The sequence below is a fragment of the Octodon degus genome, unplaced genomic scaffold (genome assembly GCF_000260255.1).
Source record: "Octodon degus isolate 3935 unplaced genomic scaffold, OctDeg1.0 scaffold00236, whole genome shotgun sequence".
NCBI classification, from domain to species: domain Eukaryota; kingdom Metazoa; phylum Chordata; class Mammalia; order Rodentia; family Octodontidae; genus Octodon; species Octodon degus.
In genome coordinates, this window is record NW_004524812.1 from 1,163,146 (window position 1) to 1,174,445 (window position 11,300).

Below are 11,300 nucleotides of genomic sequence, written 5' to 3' on the forward strand. Positions count from 1 at the left end.
ATATTATTTAGTACAGAGTCTACAGGGTCATTTCACTACACAGATCAGACTTGTAGTGATCCTCTTGTTTTCAACCTCCCAAGCTCTGGGATTCAAGGTGCACACCACCATGCCTAGTCTCAATCGCTGTCTCAGTGCACTCCATGGGCAGGGCTGGCACAGAAAGCTGGGGATTGAACCCTGGTGCCTGCGTCTATCTAAGCAGGTGCTTTAATCCACAGAGTTATCTGGCTGGCTCATCCAGAGAATAATTGAATGTTCTCTCTCATAAAATCTGTGATTAAATATAAATCCTTATGTATGAAATGTACAGATATTTGGCTATTTGAGGTCTAAAAGAGCACTGCTCTCTAATGTAATTTAATGACTGTAATTGCATGGCTGTGACAGGATGGAAGCAACTGCTCCTAAAATGACCCACAGAAATCTGTGCCTCACTGTGTCTAGGGCTTGCTCAGGTGCACTAATTCTTGATGGAAGTGATATTCAAGAGTCCCGAGGTGTGTAAGATGTTGCAGGCTGGGCTCCCTGGCAATGTGCTCATTGGCCTAAAGATTTTACTCTTCCCTCTGCCTGACTGGACTTCCAAAAGGCTACGCATTTTTACAGGTGTATCCCACATGGCCCTCACCAGTAGGACATTTATGAAAGTGCACTTTAATTGTGTGAGTAGTTTGAGAGCCACTTATGGGATTAGTAAAACACACTTGTTGATGTATCTTGATAGGCCATAGAGTTGTAACTTTGGGTACTAAATAGGGTACCGCAATCGCCTCCTCTCTAGCAATGTTCCCTTGCTCTGCCTCCAGGCCACCATAAGCTGAGCATCTTTGCTCCTCCATGACCTTCCGCCAGGATGTTTCTGCCTTAGAAACAACTGCCCAGAGACTGAATCACCTGAAATTGTGAGCCAAATTATAGCTCTCCTCTTTTAAACTGCCACTATCAGATATTGTATCCCGGTGACAGGAAAGCAGACTAAGGCAAACAATGAATATGAATACCGTCAATAATCAAAAAACTTTGAAGTAATAAAATAAAATGATTTTCACATTTTCAAAATAAAAAAAATAATCAAAAAAATAGGCAGAGTTAGACAGCACTATGTACTAAGCACTATTCTGAGCTTGGTATATATATTCAATCATTTAATCCTCATATGAGGTAAAGACTATATGATTATCCATTTCACAGATGAGAAAACCAAGGCACAGAGAAGTAAAAGAGCTTGTCCTGGCTTTCACAGTCAATAAACAGCAAAGACTTAATTACAGTGCAAGCCATCTAATTCCTAAATCTTTGCTTTTTAACAACTGTGTCACACTGCCTGATCTCTAGGACAAGAGGCAAGAGCCTACTCTTTATCATCTACTGCAATGGTTGATTTCAACTTGAGTAAGAAACACTCAACTAATTTTGCTTGGCATAGTTCTAAGTATGGAAGACACAACCTAGAAGGGGAAGATTACCACTACAATGGTATAAAGGGAATGAGAAAGGAAGGATTACTTTTGTTTTCTTTATAAGATCTCCAGTCTTTACTTTCACCTTGGAGGTCATCTCTTGGCTTCCAGTGCACTCTTCAGCCTTCTGGCACAGATCCTTCAGCTTTCCATTGCAGACCCTCTGGCCACCTGATACAGACTCCCCCACGACACTACACTGAATTACAGGCCTTCAACTGGATCCTGCCCACAATTTCACATCTGATTATTCTGTGGGCAACCATTGTAAACCAATCTGATAAATTCTTACATATTTTTATATATTATATTAAGTTTCTCCCTCTAGTAAGCACTGATTGCTCCACCCACTTTCACTCATAGAATATATAATTTATAGCAGAGAGCAGAATTTGCTGCCCCAAAAGTACTGAGCAGAATTAGATGCTCCCAAAACCTCTCAGCTCTCACAAAACACCCCAAATTTCCACTGTTAGAAAGTCATTTTTCTTTTTTTTTTTTTTTTTTTTTTGGAACCAGGGATTGAGCTCAGGCCATTGTGCTTGCCAGGGAAATACTTGTTCTACTTAGCCATCTCCTCGGCCCTGGCTTTTTTTTTGGGGGGGGTGACAAGGGATTGAACTCAGTCCCTTACACTTGCCAGGCAAGCACTTATTCTACTGAGCCATCTCCCCGGCCTAGAAAGTCATTTTTCTATATTATATAGGTTTTTCAATTTTTAGTGATCCTCTATGAAAAATTAAGTATCACAAACAAAAGTCATCCCTCAAATAGTTATCAAGCATCCACAATGTGAATTAAAACAATTAGACCTGCAGTCAAAAGAAGAATTCTAATTCTTTTTCTATCAATTATTCTCTATGTGACCTTGGGAAAAATATTTAGATTCTCTAAGTTTTTTAGATTTTCTCCTGTTAAATGGCAACAATAATATCTTCTGCAACACCCTATGTGATTGTTGTTGAAATATCATGAATTAAAAAGCACTTCGTAGACTTTAAAGTACTATAGCCGGGGAGATGGCTTAGTGGAATAGGCGCTTCCTTGGCAAGCGCAAGGGCCTGAGTTCAATCCCCGGTTCTGAAAAATAAATAAATAAATAAAGTACTATAAACTATATGGTATTATTGTAACCAGTTAAGTCTCTTGTAAGATTAGATAATTTAGTTGACAAGTGGAGAAACCTTTGCATCCTGTTTAAGATAAACAGACTCATAATCCAAAATCAGTTATGTCACAGGCAATTCACCAACAGCCCAGGCATAAATGGTCTTTAGCTGAGTCTCTTTTAAGCATGTTCACATCTCACCAAGTATCTCCCCTTCCTGGTCCTGGCTCCTTCTGGCTTTGGCTCCAGTTGTTGGACACTCTGAATTGGGGTTTCAGACCACAGGGCCAAGAGCTTAGCTCTAGTTCTGGGGCATTAGTTCTTTCTCTGGGATTTTCTTTCTTCTAATGTTTTGCCCCTGGCAGCACTTCCACCTTTGATCCAATGTATCTTCCTGCTGACTGACTTCTTCAACACACTCAGCCCACCAGTTACAACAGTGTCCTGGAGTCTTGCTTCACTGCCTCAGAAAACAAATCTCTAGTAAGTGTCTCTTATCTGACTAGACACAGTGCTCCTCCCCCCAGGTAAGTGGTTTCTATGGCTACAACAGCAGGGACTTGGAGGTAGTAGGCAGGGCACAGGTGCACCAAGATGAGGGAGAGGAACACAGGAAAGTAGGTCAGGAGGTAAAAATGTAGTCTGTCTGCTTTTCAGGCACTCTGCAACACACTTGGAGAAGGTAGATGGAAAACACGTTTAATGACCTTAAAAGGATTATAACACAATAGAGGAAATGTAGAAGATTACATTGTCTCTTCAGGAGTTTAAGCACCCTTAAGAAAATACTATTTTGTAAGGAATGTCTCTTTGGTCACCAATTTGCCACTTAAACTGGCTAAAGCTTGAAAGGCATTAGGTAAAACATAATTATAACGTATTGGTTTGACATCAGGTGCCAATGCTATGTTTGAAATATAAATTGTGATGGGCTACTTTTTTCTCTGCCATATATATGAACATATATAAATATAAATGAATGTATATATAAAATATATTAATCTATATAAAATATGCATATATATTCAAACACAATATTGGGATATGTTGCAAAGTATATAAATCTTAATTGAATTACTCGATAAAATTTTATTTATGTAAAAGCTCATGCAACTATTGTTTGAATCAAGATATAAAATATTCCACCACGCCAGAAACCTCTTTTACCACAAGACAAGTCTTACCCACATACAATGCAATAAGATAGCCAGTATTTTACTTTTTAATAGTTTTGCATCTTTTTTAAGCCCTGGGAATTTATGTGTGCCTGAAAAGCTTCAGACCCTAAATGTTGGGCCTCCCTCAGTGTAATTGAACAGCCTAGCTCTCATAATATTTTGTCATTTTTAACTGCTTTAAGCTGTTTAGAACCTACTTGCCTGAATACCATTCTTCTCCCATAATTAAGACAATATCTAGTTTTACCTGAATATGAAGAGACTGTCAGAGGCAATGGGGCACAGATATGTATTATGGTAATGCTAGAAGCAACTGACAAAACGTGACTGACCACTTTGCAATATGGCCAAGAAAGACAGTTTTGGAAGAGTCTATGGATTGTGAGGAGAATGCCTCTAATCTGTGAATAAATAAATCAGAAAAGACTGCCCTGAGGAAGTTGTGTTTGAAGTGAGTTGAAAGAGGGAATAGCATGAGCAAAAGTTTATGTATATAAAAGATCATGGTAATTTTGGGAAACTCAGGGAGCTTTGTGTTGTGACAGCATAAAAGGATAAATGTGTCGAGAGACGAAGTCAGAGAAAAAACAAAAATTGGGCCATGAAGGCCTTGTAGGCCCCATGAAAGATTCAGATGTATACAACAGGCAAAGAAGAATCACTGAATCATTTTGAGCTGGAGAATGACCCAATCAGATTTGTACTTTTTAAAAAACATTGTCAGAGGGCCGGCATGATAGCTCAGTGGACTAAGTGCCTGCTGAGGCAAGTTCAGGGACCAGGGCTTGATCCCCAGCACCACATGCTGCACCGGCCCCATCCCTGGGTGTGCTGCACAAGCCACTAAGTCTGAGAGTGGTGGTGCATGCCCGTAATCTCAGTGCTGGGGAGGCTGAAAACAGGAGATCACTATGATTCTGAGCTGCCTAGTAAGACCCTGTACCAAATACATAAAAAATTACTCTATCAGTAGTATGGAGAATTTAAGAGAATAGCATGAGACTAAAGTTTACTACATGGTAATGTGCCCATAGGTCATCCACGTTTAGATATTCTATAAATAATCGTATATGTATGAGTGGAATTTAGAAGAGAGATTTGGAAAGATCAGTTTTGGAATCAAATTTATATAAATGATCCTGCTTGTAAAGAGAGCACAGGGCAGAGTAGAAGGCCAAGGTTAGAGCCTTGGGAAACAACACTAAAGGTTCCAGCTGAGGAAGTAGAGCCAGAAAATGAGGTAAGAGATAAAATAACTAAACAAGCAGTAGCCAAAGGAGGCAAGAGTTTTCAAGAAGGGGTTGGTTAGTATTTCACATGTTGTAATGCATCTCAAGACAAGAAAATATCCATTGGTTTAGCAATATGGTCATTGGTGACCTCAGTGAGGACAATATTGGTGCTAGATCACACTACACTGAGGAATGAACATGCAGTGAGGTCAGAAACAGTTTTGAAATGTAGCTGGAGCAAGAAAAAAGGAAATATAATAACTGGAGGAGAACCATAGTGATAAGAGGTAGCATATGACAGGGATCAGAACAACTGCCAGAAAGTATTATTCCATTGGAGATGTTGTAACAGAGAGCCAAGTATCCAATAAGAGATTGGCAAACATTTTTTTGAAGTTTAAGCTCAGAAATTTTATGATTCCTGATGATAAAGAATGAGGCTTCCAACATAAAGCTTTACTCAAGTTCACGGGAGTTTCTTAAACTGTGAATGTGGAACAAAAACTTAATGCTTGCTACAAACACACACAAATGATTTGAAAATGAGAATAAGAGAGAAACAATTTGTGGTTTTTTGTTCGTTTGTTTTGTATTTAGTACAGTCTACAGGGTCTCACTACACAGATCAGACTTGGAGTGATCCTCCTGTTTTCTGCTTCCCAAGCGCTGGGATTACAGGCACTTGCCACCATGCCCAGTTTCAGTTGCCATCTCAGCATGCCTCAGGGGTGGGGCCAGCACAGCACACCAGGGGATCAAACCCCAGGCCCCTGTGCCTGCTTAAGCAGCTGCTTTAATCCACTGAGTTATCTGGCTGGCCCCCACTTGTGTTTTTGGCTTTTATTACGTAAGGTTAAATAAAACCAAACAACATATACTAAGGTACAACATAAAGTTCTGCTCTACCTCAAATTTTTCCTAATTATTATATGTTATATTTTTAAAATACTACATACTAAGTGTAGAGCACTTACATAGCACTCTCAAGATCCTGGGAACCAGAAAAACAAACAAACAAACAATAAATAAATGTCCCATGGTTTTATTGCTTTTTCTCCTTTACAGTTTAAAAAAATTATTAGCACATGTTTGTAATATATAATGATCACATTCCTCATGGGAACTTGGTAAGTGTACATATACTTCTTAACTTTTTTTAATCCAATTTCCCTCTCTCCCTTCCCTCTCTGTCCATGTTTTAGTTCTCTTCCCATACATAAGATTCATCTGGCTATTGCCCATGGTCTAACTTTTATTTTGTTCTTTATTTATATTTTTGGATTTTTATGCAAGAGAAAACATGTTATATTTAAGCTTGTGTGAATGATTTATCTCATTTTAGGTATGGTCTTAGGGCACACCCATTTTCATACAAAGGACACAAATTTATACTTTATAGCAGAGTCATATTTTTATTGGCCATTTGATCTTCTGAGAAGTATCTGTTCATTTCAGATGCCCATTTTTTAATTTTGAGGGGGATCTAATTTTTTGAGTTCTCTATATACTCTAGGTATTGGTCCAGTGTCCAAGGAATAGCTGGCAACATATTTTCCCAATCTGTAGATTATCTCTTTACTCTGTCGGTTATTTCCTTTGCCATGTAGAAGTTTCTAATGTTATATGATCCCATTTGTTGAGTTTTGGTTTTACATTTCTTTCAATTATAGTTATGTTCACAAAGTTCGTGTGTATACCTGTGTCTTTAAGAGTTTTACATACTGTATTTTTCTACAGACTAAATATTTCTGTTTTAATATTTAAAGTGTGGATTCATTTAGATTTTAATTAAGTACATGATAAGGGATACGGGTCTAGATTTGATCCCCTGCTTGTGAAAAGCCAGTTATCACAGCATTATTTGTTGAAAAGGGTATCTTTGTTCCTGCATAAGTTTTTGACCACTTTTTTAAGTCATGAGGCTGAATGTGTTTCAAGTTATTTCTGCATTTACTATTTGTTCTATTGATTCTTATGTTTGTTTTCTGTTTTTTTTTGTTTGTTTTGTTTTTTGCCACTTCCATGCTGTTTTTAATCACTGTTTGAAGTCCAGGATTGTGATGCCTTCTATTGTGCTCTTGTTGCATAGCATTGCTTTAGCTGTTCTGGTTTCCTCTTAACCTTAGCATTGTTTTCTCTACTTCTGTGAAGAATGTTCTTGGAATATTGATTACAACTGAATTATATCTGTATATCAGTTTTGGAAGTATGCCCATTTTTACTATATTGCTTCTTCTTATCCAGGAGCAGAGGATATTTTGCCATTTACTGATGTTTTCTTCAATTTTCTTTCTGAGTACTGTAGCATTTTCTAAGCACTGAAAGGTTTATTTTTAAAATCAGGAAAAATGCAAGGATGTTCATTTTTTCCAATCTTATTCAACAAAGTCCTGAAAACTTTAGCTAGAGAGATATTTAGGCAAGAGAAAGAAATAAACTGAATAATTATAGGAAAATAAAAAGTAAAATTATCATCATTTTCATATGACACAATAATCTACATAGAACACCAAAAAAATCCACAAAAACTGCAAGATTTGCTAAGAAAATTCAGTAGTGTACCTGGATTCAAGGTCCATACTTAGAAATCAACTACCTTCCTATACATGAAAAACAAACACACTGAGAGAAATTTGTAAAGCAATGCCTTTTAGAATACCATATATTCTGTAGGGACTTAAAGTTTAACATGTCAATACTTAACGGAAAATACGTGTTCCATGTTATATCTAAGATGCTTGATATTCAGACAGATAGTGAGGTTACGCTCAACAGCCTGTTATAGGGTAATAATATTATTAGGCCTCTCTTCTAGAGGGTTAATAACTTAAGTTTGCAGACCAAAACTTAGAGAAAAAGAAGGACTGCAAGGACAGCCAACATTTTGGCCCTAGCCCCTCAAGGTCAGTGAGGACTCAGGATATAGGAGAACCTATACTGTAACGTCCTATAACCCAGTTGTGTCCCAAATTTTCTGATCAAGGAGATTATGGGGCCACAGAGGAAAGTGATCGATGATGTAGAGTGTGCCTAAGAAGAGTCACATGGAGAGAAAACATCCTCTCAGGCTTTCACAGAGAGCACATTGGTCAAACAATGGCCGTGACTCATCCACATGGCTGACACTGACAAAGGCTCTACAAACTGCAGTACAGGGTTTCAGGGTAAACCCTGAGGGTATTTTACTGAACTTGTCAAATACAAAAGTTACATTTCTTGTTATATAGGTCTTGCTTTATCTTGGTCTTAACAATGCAGCAGAAAAGTATAAGAACAAGGTATGAAAAGTAAAGTTATATTAATATGCTGAGCTGTAAAAGGCTCAAGTCAACAACTTCTGACGTTGCCAGTCCTATGGATAACCCACTACTATTATGGACTACCAGACTATATTGGATTATTTTCCTGAATTCATGCACCTAAAATATTTAAATGGCAATGGAATACCCATCTCTGACAAAACTAAACAAAAAAGGGATACAAATGAAGGACCATTTTGTATCTTCATATTCAAAATAGTCAGGATAGATATACAGCTACTTACTTTTAATTCAATGAATAGAAAGATTTGTACTAATAGTGTTTGTGGACAGGATATCATGTCTGTATCTTATACTATGAATAACCACTAAGAAGACAACTATGTGCAATGTATTTTTTTGTGCATTTTTCTTTTTGTTTCTTTTCTATTTTCTTTTCTTTTCTTTTTTTGGCAGAACCAGGGATTGAACTCAGGCCCTTTCACTTGCCAGGTAAGCACTTATTCTACTGAGCTATCTCCCCAGCCTCAATGTATTAATTATTGATACTGTCCTACTAATCGGTTTTGAAACTGTCTCATTGCTATTTGTTCCTCAATAAAATTATTATAAATAAATAAAACAAAACATTTCACTTTTCTGTAAAAAAATCATCCAAAAAGAAAACCCCAAAATATGTAGGAATCAATCTAATAAAGGATGTAAAAGGATGTCTACATTCAAAACTACAGTATTCTGTAAAAGGAGACTGAAGAGGATATCGAAAAACAGAAAGATGCCATTTGCACTTGGGTACGAAGAACCAATATGGTGAAAATGATCATACCTTAAAAACTGTTATACACATTCTAATTCAAATATGATCAAAAGTGCAGCAGCACAATTTCACAGAATTGGAAAAAATTCTAAAATTCATTTTGAACCAGAAGAGACTTAAATTGTAAAGATAATTCTAGCCAACAAAGGCAAAGCAGGAGGCATCACAATCTTTGACTTTAAATTATACTACAAAGTTACTGTGATAAAAACAGCTTACTACTGGCAAAAAAAGACCCAAAGATCAAGGGAACAGATTAGAAGTTGAAGAAACAATTCCATAGATACTCAGTCACCTTATCTTTGACAAAGGAGGCAAAAATATTTACTGGAAGAAAGATAGCTGCTTGAATAAATGGTGCTGGGAAAACTGGTTCTGCACATTCCAACGGTTACAACTGGATGCGTATCTTTCACCATGCATTAAACTAAGTTTGAAATGAATCAAGCATCTAAATATTAAAACAGAAACATTAAATCTGTTGAAGATAGAATAGGTAAAATTCTTGAAAACATAGGTGTAGGCCAAGATTTTATGAATATAATCCTGACTGCACCGGAACTATCACAAAGAATCAACAGCTGGGACCTTATCTTATTAAAAAAATTTTGAACAACAAGAGAAATGAGAAACAGAGAGAAGATACAACCCAGAATCTGGGGAAAATGTTTTTCAGCTGTTCCTCAGACAAAGGATTACTATAAAGAACACAAAAATCACTCAAAATAATCAGGCCTCTCAAATGTAAAGTTCCAATCCAAAAATGGGCATCTGAGATGAACATATACATCCCAGATGAACAAATTCAAACACCAAATAAGCATATGAAAAAATATTTAACATCACTAGTAATTCAAGAGGTACAACATTGAGATTCCATCTCATCCCTGAAAGCATGGCTATCATCAAGAAATCAGCCAATAACAAATGTTGGAGGGAATGTGAAGTAAAAGAAACCCTTCTCCACTGTTGGTGGGATATAGCCACTGTGGAAATCAGTATGGATCTTCTTCAAAAGACTAGGAATGGAGGCTCCACTTGACCTATTCTGGGTATATTTTTAGGAGAAAACTTTGTACCATAGTGATCTATGTGCACCCATATTTATAGTAGCACAACTTGTCATAGCTAAATATTGGAAGCAACTGAATTGCCCATCAACTGAGGAATGGATATAAAAAATGTGGCCTTTTTATACATTAGTAGTACATTAAGTAGTACTCAGCCATAAAGAAAGAAACTGGAGAGTTTCATAGGTTAATTGATGCAACTCAAGACCATAAACATAACTGAAGTATACCAGATACACACATGTAAACACTAGTGTGAGAACATGGAAAAGTAAAAAAGATGAAAAATGGACACTATATATTGTAAAATAGGAAGAAAATATTCAAGTAGGAAAGGGAACTGGATTGAGGGTAGAAAAAAGAAATGAGAAAAGAAGGGAAAACTAGAATAACAGTTTTTTGTCAATAAGGATAAGAAGGATTGAAGGGTGGACAACGAAATGGGGAAAGACCTGTGATATGCAGGAACAAACTGCCTGTGCTGATGCGATCATTATGTGTGTTTCATTACATTTTATTCTCCTTAAAATAAACAACTGATAAAGGATGTACCAATAAAGTTAATTTGAAAAGAAAGATGATAGGAATAATGTATGGTTAAGATACAAAACCTATTACTTCAATCTGGAAACCTATTGCCAAAAATATGTTTGGATTAAAAATAATGAAAAAGATTGTTACATATATTAGCTAAGCCCTACAAGCATTTGAAAAAAGATCTACAGAATGAATGAAAATTTATGAAGAGGAACCTGTGGGCCAAGACCGAGGAAACTCAGACTCAGGACAGCGGAGGAGGCTGCAGCAGACAGTGAACCACACACCTAAGCGCAATTAATTTCCAGGGTTTCATCACAGGGGCAGTGTCCAGAGAAGGAGCACTGCTTCATCCAGAGCGTGAAAGACTGAGGGTCTCTTATCCTGAGATAAGAGAGGGAGCGATTTGATGTTATTTTTCTGGGGACAGCTAACTATTGAACAGTTTCAGCACTTCTGATTACAGTTTCTCCGGGTCAGCAATCACATTCTGGATCCTTCCAAGTGCACAAAAGTTGGCACAACTATACTCTGTTTTTCTTTGTGCTGAAGTAATTTTTATATCTAAAGAAATTTGGGGCATTGGCTTGTGGTCATGAAGATGTTATGGCTATATATGTACATACCTATATATA